Raw genomic sequence first — 8,016 nt, 5'->3', positions numbered from 1 at the left:
CTGCCATATCTTGACAAATGTATCATGTTTGTTTTTTAGATTGTGTGTAATTTTCTCCATAGGTTTACAACTATTGATCTCTACAGTCCATCATGCTATGAGTAAGAGAGAATCAGACTTCCAAGTCATTGTAATACACTTATTAGCCTCTGCTAAAGTTATTTGACAAAAGAAATTTGGAAGTTAGTTAACTTATTACTTATTACCCAAGAGATTAAGCTGCAAAGGTCACTCCTGTTATCTTTGTTAACATTTCCACGATATCCTGCCAAAACGGCCTCACCATCATACATGACCACGTAGCACATCTAAAACACATCTCCAATATTTCAGATTTTGACCTAAGTAACTTTTTGGCATAAGATATAATTGGTACCAGAAGTTATACTGAACCAATCCATATCTTACATTTATAACTGATGTCATACTATTCAAACACCAATCAGACCAACATCTTTCTGATATTACAATGCCTAATTCCAACTCCCATCTCTCTCTTGACCTTTGAAAACCTGGTTTTGCACTTTCACTCTGGAGAGAATAGTATATTTTTGTTATAAATTTGGGTGCACTCCCCAGACAGACCGTTCGCTCCATTTCACTAATTTCAGGTGGGACCAACGTTGGCCCCCATCTTTCAAGAATGATCTTAGCTGGAGAAACAGAAGAAAGCCCCATTAGCTACTCCATATTTCTGTTTTAGTTGATCAAAAGAGTCCCCTCTGCATAACAGTCTTCAATGTACTGTATTCCTTTGTCATACCAGGAGTTTAATATTCTGTTATCTATGTTTATAAGCAATAACACATTCTTATACATTATATAATTTAATGATATCCCTTCTTTTTTCCCAGTACACTCATTTATTTCTTGCCATACTCTAATCATATATATTAATATAGGATTATCTATATTTTTTGTTATTGACTGTTTATAGGTAAAAATCCTTTTCTGCCCCTTCCTTCATTGTATAATCCCATTCATATCCAAGAAGTAGGGTGGGGGGGGGGGGGGGGGGTTGTAGAACGCGTCGAAAGAACCAAAGACTTGTTGATCCAAACCAAGGCTTTTATTAACAAAAAGACTGGAGCATTACACATGTAGGTCGACCAGTCCAGAATGACCTGGTCTGGCTAGGAGCAATCCTTTAAGACTTGTCAGTGGGTGTGGCTACACTCTCAGCCAATCACAGTCATCCTACACTCCCATTTGTACCTATACACATTGGTGATAGAATCTGTACTATCACAGGGGTGTCTTCCTCAAAGAGAGAATAAGAAATCTGGCTTGTGCTGACAAATAATACTTTCTAAAATCCAGTAGCCTAAGTCCTCCTAATTTATAATCCCATGTTAATTTTTCCAGCAAAATTCTAGGCAACTTATTATTCTGTAGGAATTTGCTATTATAATTAGTTAAAGAATTTTTTTGACAAAGAAATAGGAATCGACTGAAAAAGATATTGTAATCTTGGCATCAGTTTAATTTTGACAGTTAACCCTTCCAAACAATGTAATTGGCAAATCTTTCTATTTCTGCAAATCATTCTCTATTTTCCCCAACAGGAGAGTGCAATTTAATTTGTACAAATTTTGTAGTTTATTGTCGATCATGATTCCTAAGTATTTAATTCCTTCTGGTTTCCATTTAAATTGATTTCCTTTTTGATAATTTTCATAATCAAAATTAATCTATGGCAATTTCTGACTTTCATCCCATATTAATTTTATGACCTGAAACTCTTCTATATTTTTCTAGTGTTGTTTGCAATTTTTCCAGGGACTCAGCTGGATCTGATAAATATTTTTACAGATACGTGAATAGTAAAAGGAAAGTTAAGGATAGAGTAGGTTCACTGGAAAATGGGAACGGTGAACTATGTGAGGAACCAAATGAGATGGGGGAGATATTGAACAATTTTTTTCTCATCTGTATTCACAAGAGAAAGGGACATTGGACGATGTGAGATAAGTGAGGCAAAAGGCTTAGATATGGAAAGGATAGAGATTAGTAAAGAGAGGGTTTTGGAGCTTCTAGGGTCAATAAAGGTGGATAAGTCTCTTGGTCCTGATGGGATGTTAAGGGAGGTCAGGGAGCAAATGACTGTGATTTTTCAATTATCACTGGAGGAGGGTGTGGGGCCGCAGGATTGGAGGGTTGCAATTGTAGTTCTGTTGTTTAAAAATGGCACAAGCTGCAGGCCAAGTAATCATCAGCCAGTAAGTTTGACTTCGGTGGTGGGGAAAGTTATGGAGGGTATTGTTAGAGATAGTATGTACAAATATCTGGATAGGTAGGGATTGATCAGGGGCACCCAGCATGGGTTTGTGAAGGGAAAGTCATGTATGATGAATCTTGTTAAGTTTTTTGAAGAGGTGACAAGAAAAGTGGATGAAGGTAGGGCAGTTGACGTGCTCTATTTGGATTTTAATAAGGCTTTTGATAAAGTTCCACATGTAAGGTTAGTAAGGAAGGTTCAGTCACTAGGGATTAATGGAGAGATAGTGAGATGGTTTCAGAGGTGGCTGGAAGATAGAGAGCAGAGAATCATGGTGGACAACTGTCTGTCAAGATGGAAGCCTGTGATGAGCGGTGTGCCGCAGGGATCGGTGCTGGGTCCCCTGTTATTTATCATTTATATTAATGATTGGGAGGAGAGGGTGGTTAACTGGATAAGCAAATATGCAGACAATACGAAAATAGGGGGAGTGGTGGATAGTGAGGAAGGTTTTCTTGAATTACAGAAGGATTTGGTTTGTTTGGAAAAGTGGACTGAAAGATGGTAGATGGAATTTAATGTAGACAAGTGTGAGGTGCTGCATTTCAGAAAAATAACCAAAATAGGACTTATGCAGTTAAGGGGAGGGCATTGAGGTATGCAGAGGAACAGAGGGATCTTGGGGTTAAGGCACAGAGTTCCTTGAAGGCAGATTCCCATGCAGACAGGGTAATTAAGAAGGCGTATCGTATGCTGGCCTTCATAAATCATAGCATAGAGTGTAGGAGCTGGGAAGTGATGCTGCAACTGTTTAAGGCATTGTTGAGGCCAGGTTTGGAGTATTGTGTTCAGTTCTGATCTCCAAATTATAGGAAGGATATAGTTAAGGTGGAGAGAATGCAGAGAAGATTTACAAGGATGTTGCCTGGCTTACAACATCTAGGCTACAGAGAAAGATTAAGGAGACTGGGACTTTATTCATTGGAGCTTAGATGGTTGAGAGGGGATTTGATAGAGGCATTTAAAATTATGAAGGGAATAAATAGACTTAGATGTGAGTAGACTCTTTCCCCTGAGGGCAGGGCAGGTTGAAACAAGAGGGCATAAGTTAAGGATAAGGGGGAAAAACTTTAGGAGAAATGTTAGAGGATGCTTCTTTACTCAGAGAGTGGCGGCAAAATGGAATGATCTTCCAGAGGAGATAGTTGCGGCAGGGTTCTTTCTGTCATTTAAGAGAAGGTTGGATGTGTACATGGATATGAGGGGGTTGGAGAGTTATGGGCGGAGAATGGGAGGAGGGAACTAGTGGAGATGTTCAAGTGAACCGGCGTGGACTCGAAGGGCTGATATGGCCTGTTCCCGTGCTGTAAACTGTTATATGGTTATAATAGGACATCATCAGCAAATAGGCTGATTTTATTTTCTTCTTGTCCAACTTTGAACCAAGATTTCTCCTTATAATATCCACCAGCGGCTCAATCGCAAGAATAAAAAGTCCTGGGGACAGGGGACACCCCTGTCTACTCCATCTATTCATAGGGAAATCTGCTGACATTTGGCTATTAGTTATAATTTTGGCTTGTGGTTTGTGATAAAGAGTTTTTATCCAATTTATAAATATTCTACTTATTCCAAATTTCTCCAACATTTTAAATAAGAAAACCCATTCTAAGCGGTCAATTGCCTTTTTTTGGAATATTTTATTTATAATTTTTCACATCGGCCTGTACAGGCCAACGATAGCAGTTCACAATCTCCTTTTCTATATGACTGTATATACAAGCCCATGTCATTACCCACCCCCCTCGCCCTACCTATAAAACTAAATGATTCATTCATACTAAAATATCAATAACAATAACACTCATTAACATTAAGGAAATGAATAAGAGTACAAATAATAAAAAAGAAACAAAAAAAATTAAACAGGGACTATCACGGCTCAACAAACGGCTTCTGGGTCAGTGCTCATTCTTGACTTTCCTGATCGGGATCAGGGCGGGAGAGAGGGAGCCGGAGCAGGGAACAGTAGAACAATCACTTCCCTGCACCTATGTGTCACATTTGTGGCCCGAAATGTGAAATTAATAACACCATCACCACATGCTTTACCAGTTGAACATCTCAGTGTCTTTATTTTCCTGCTTCCCTTATTTCATCATCCTGCACCTTCCACCTCCGGTGCATACCATCTGACTTCCGGTCATGTTAATACATATCATGCATATTCATTATCATGACACCCCTCCTTTCACCAGAAATAAACTTTATATCTTTATGTTTAAATATAAACACTTTAACACTATCAATAGCATTTTTCTCTGCCTTCTGAACCAACAAAACAACTTCAAATTCAAAACACAAACAACTTCAAATTCCCCCTTCACAAAATGTAACATAAACATGTTATAACCAAATGTAATATAATAGCTCAACTGTTCTTCTGTAATTATACTAATACAATGCTCACCTCATATGCAAAATGTAAACATTTAAATTTATACACCACACATGTTTAAATTCCAATACTTTTGTTTTTTTTTCATGTAATACCAAATATTCGACTAAACAAAAATGCAATTCATACAGCACTCACACGTGTACTTTATGATGTATTGATCAAATCACTGTCCAAATGTTCCCATTATCATTTCTCTTCCTTGGTGAGTAACATTACTGCGCTTCATTGAAACTCATTCCAACTATCACAATCTTTCACTTTCGTGATAATGCGGGAACAATTAGAAATATGGCACAAAATCTTCATATCGCTTAGGTGGTTTCCTGTCCCATCTCGGTCTTCCTGCAATGCTACTGTCGCAACTTGGTTGTTCACCCTCAGCACCAGAAACACTGCTCGCTGCGGCCTCTGGTGTTTCTGGTACTCTGGCCACTTCATCGGGAATGCTGGTAACTACCTCTGGAACATCATCTGGTCCCTCAGGTTGAGCATCTTGTATTGGACTTCCAACCACTTCACTCGGTGTCGCTCTGGATTGGTACCTTTTGACACCAGACACATTTCTTTTGTACAGGACTCCAGCTGGAGACTTGACTGTCACCACACTGCCGCTTCTGGATACAACCATGTAGGGTTGATGGTAATAAGGTGTGTCTAGCTTACCACCACTCTCTTGCCTCACAAGAACATTATCTCCAGGCATGATGTCTGAGTACCTGGTCCCACGCCTCGAGTCTGCATACAGCTTTGCTGCTCACTTCTTTTCAGCATCGTGGTCCCTCATCTCCTGGTCGTCCCTGATTTCCTTTATTTCGGGCATTTTTGTGCGGATTTTCCTCCCAAAAAGTACTTCTGCTGGACTTTTTCCTGTGGTTGCATGAGGCGTTGCCCGATAGACAGCTCCATAGGATAACAATGCTTCTCTCCAGTTCTGTCCTTCTGCATGAGCAATCCGTAATCGTTTTTCGATGGACTGATTTTGTCTCTCTACTTCCCCATTGGCTTGCGGCCATTTAGGAGTTACTTTATGATGGTGAATACCTGTGGTCCTCATGTATTCAGCAAATGTCTTTGAAATGAACTGTGGACCATTGTCAGAGTATAGCGTAACAGGCAATCCATATCTCGTGAAGATCTCTGCCAATGCTTGTATCGTTTTTTCAGTGGTCGTTGACCTCATCACAGAGTACTCATAGTATCTGCTGTAGTAGTCCACCACTACTATGATTGACTCGCCAGTTGGTAAAGATCCGAGAAAATCAACAGCTACATCGATCCACGGTCCTGTTGGAAGTTGCATACTCCGGATTGGCTCTGGAGGATTATTCCTACTTGTGAGTTGACACCCATGGCAGGTTTTGATGAATTTCTCTGCGTCTTTATCACAACCTGTCCACCATACTTTACTCCTGAGGTTTTGCTTGGTACCAACAATATCTAGGTGTCCTTCATGAGCTAATGATACGATCTTTGGTCTCAACCTCTGTGGTATCACCAATCTACAAACCCTCAACACACACTGCCCGATGCAACAAAGTTAGTCTCTAATGGGAATTTATGCCTTGTTCACTTTGGATACATTCTCTAACTTCCATGAGTTCTGGGTCATGTTCGGACTCTCTCTCGACTTCCCTCATTGTCACAGCTTCCGGTGTCGACTGAATAGCTACGAAGCGTACAAAACTCTCTGCTTCTGTCCCCAATTCTGACTTGAATTGTGGGCATCCATCTTTCAACAATCTGGACAGCGGATCAGCAATGTTTGCTTTCCCAGCAATGTGGACTACTCTGTACTTGTACGGTTGGAGTCTGAGCACCCATCGTTCTATCCTGGCACACGGTTTGGACCTGATGGCATAGATCACCTCCAATGGTTTATGGTCCGTGATGAGTTCAAATTCAATGCCATACAAATATGCATGGAATCTCTCGCAGGCCCATACAAGTCCGAGTGCTTCTTTCTCTGTCTGAGAATATCTCCTTTCCACATCTGTCAAAGATCTGCTGGCATAGGCAATGATTCTTGGTCCCACATCACGCATCTGGACCAACACAGCTCCTAACCCAACAGGACTAGCATCTGCTATGACTTTGGTTGGTGCAGCCAGATCATAATACCCAAGAGTATCGGCATTCGTCAGACTTTGTTTCAGAGCTGTGAATGCTTCATTCTGCTCAGAGCCAAAATGGAATGGTACACTTTTCCTGGTTAGTTTCCTCAGTGGTTCTGTCAGTGTAGCAAAGTTAGGGATGAACTTTGCACAATAATTAACCAATCCCAAGAAGCTCCTCATCTCCGTTGCATTCTGGGGTTCACGTGCATCTGCAACAGCTTTCACCTTGGCATCAGCTGGGTTCAGTCCTTCCCGTGTAGGCCTGTGTCCCATGAAGTCCATCTCTGAGACACCAAACTGGCACTTGTCTCCATTCACGGTAAGGCTTGCCCCCTGTAGTCTGGATAGCACAATCCTCAACCATCTGTCATGCTCTTCCTTTGTAGCCGCATGGACTATGATATCATCAGAAATGTTGGCAACTCCAGGAATGCCTTGAATCACTCGATGAATTTCGTACTGGTTGATCTCAGGAGCTGCATTGATGCCGAACGATAGTCTCTTGTACCGGTACAATCCACAGTGAGTCACAAATGTTGTCACGTCCCTGGATTCTGAGTCCAGCTCTAATTGATGATAGCCCCATTTTAAATCAATTTTTGAGAACACCTGACTGCTAGTTAACTCCTGAAGTACTTCCTCCACTGTTGGTATGGGGTGTCGTTCTCGAATTATAGCTTCATTGGCCATCCTCATATCAACACACAGTCTTATGTCACCATTTGGTTTGGGCACGATCACTACTGGGCTGACCCATTATGTTGAATGTTCTACAGGTTCAATAATGTCTTGCTCGATCAACTCTTTGATTTTGGCCTCGACTTTCCCATGAAGTCCAACTGGAGTTCTGCGCACTGGTTGCGCCTTGGATTTGACCATTTTGTCCACTGCTAGCTTTAGTTGTCGACCTTTCAGCTTTCCTATTCCCTGGAAAACTGCGGGGAATTCTTGCTTCATATCCTCGTATGACTGAACTGAATTGACACGAGCTCCAATATGAAGTATTGCCAGGTCTTGCGCCGTGCGTCTACTCAGCAATGGTTCTCCCCTCCCGTCTATGACAACAAACTCTGCTTCGGTGTACTTGTCACCAGCTTCAACAGTCGCAGTGAAACATCCAATGGTCTGCAATGGCTTGGTTGCTGTGTATGGATAGTTTCTTTGAACACTTCTTTGATGTACAAATGATCTTTTTTCTTTTCAATTTCTCCCATAAATGTCGG

This window comes from Narcine bancroftii, chromosome 3 (genome assembly GCF_036971445.1).
Source record: "Narcine bancroftii isolate sNarBan1 chromosome 3, sNarBan1.hap1, whole genome shotgun sequence".
NCBI lineage: Eukaryota > Metazoa > Chordata > Chondrichthyes > Torpediniformes > Narcinidae > Narcine > Narcine bancroftii.
This window is presented reverse-complemented; position numbering follows the sequence as displayed.